Source organism: Tamandua tetradactyla, chromosome 25 (assembly GCF_023851605.1).
Source record: "Tamandua tetradactyla isolate mTamTet1 chromosome 25, mTamTet1.pri, whole genome shotgun sequence".
NCBI classification, from domain to species: Eukaryota; Metazoa; Chordata; class Mammalia; order Pilosa; family Myrmecophagidae; genus Tamandua; species Tamandua tetradactyla.
The window spans coordinates 25,666,420-25,667,577 of NC_135351.1; the positions used below are offsets into that span (position 1 = coordinate 25,666,420).

The 1,158-nt window shown below is 37.0% G+C and overlaps 1 non-coding gene across 1 annotated transcript; it reads left to right on the forward strand.

Moving 5' to 3' along the window:
• The first annotated feature begins 279 nt into the window (after positions 1 to 279).
• Positions 280 to 383, forward strand: LOC143669427 (U6 spliceosomal RNA). Its single transcript, XR_013168936.1, has one exon. It is a non-coding gene; the product is annotated as a U6 spliceosomal RNA (small nuclear RNA).
• Positions 384 to 1,158: the final 775 nt, after the last annotated feature.

Consider the following 1,158-nt stretch of genomic DNA (forward strand, 5'->3'; position numbering starts at 1 on the left):
GGTGATGATAAAAGTAACTGCTATCATTGTCTTACCAAATTTAGTTATAGCTGATTTGGGTTCTGGGCACACTGCAATTCCTTTCTAGTATGAATAGATATTGGGCAGGTGACAACTCTATAGTTAATCCGATGCGAATGAAAGGGCCCTTCAAATAAAGTCCTCATGTTAAATGTGGAGAGCTCTGCACATTTTGCCAAATTTCTAGCATTAACAATTATGCATTTTATACCATTAACTACTGCCATGAGCATGACCCTTTTTTCAATCTCTATTAAAGTGCTTGCTTTGGCAGCACATACACTAAAATTGGAATGATACAAAGAAGATTAGCATGGATTAACAAGGCTGTCACACAAATTCATGAAGCATGATAAAATGTTATTTGTGGGTGATAGTATATAAATTAAGATTGCACACTGAGAAATTTACAAATTGAAGGACTATCTGAAAATAAGATAATTATGTTTCAAAAGAATGAAACTATGTATAGATTTCCAATTTTCTGTAATGGAGAAGGAGCTCCTATCAAATCAACCCCAAACTTGGTAAAATACACACACACACACACACACACACACATATCAACAACCCGAAAGCAACAGAGGGTAAGCAAAGGCAGGTAGAAACTACAGGAAGGCTGCACTTGCGAATGGGCAGTAGCATTGGAAGAGTTTTCTCATTTTGCACATTTTTGCCACAGGAAAGGCCCCAGTCAGTGCCAACTTGGCTGGCCAACATTTCAAGAGAAAACCTGAAGTTTCTCTAGTTTTAAGAACCAGAGTACATTGTCTGGGGTAACCACAGCAGCTGGAAAGTGAGGGAATAAATCCCAGAAAAGAGAAAGCTGTAGGTGAGCAGCCTTAAATTATGCATAGGCTATTTTAATATAGCTAAAGTACTCAAAGCACACTTTCTTTGAGCATTCATTGGGCATTCATAGAATATTTTATGGGTTTCACAGGTTAGCATTTAGATATCCTCAAGAGCTCCATGCTCTAGTAATGACATAGTAGCTATGTGATTAAGTAGCTGTGTGACTTTACTTAGGAAATGTAGCCTCTAAGTTATTAGAGGCTGTATCTCTGTATTAGAGATAACTTCCTTATCTCAAACATATATTTAAATGCCTGACTCACTTTACAAAATACTGTGAAA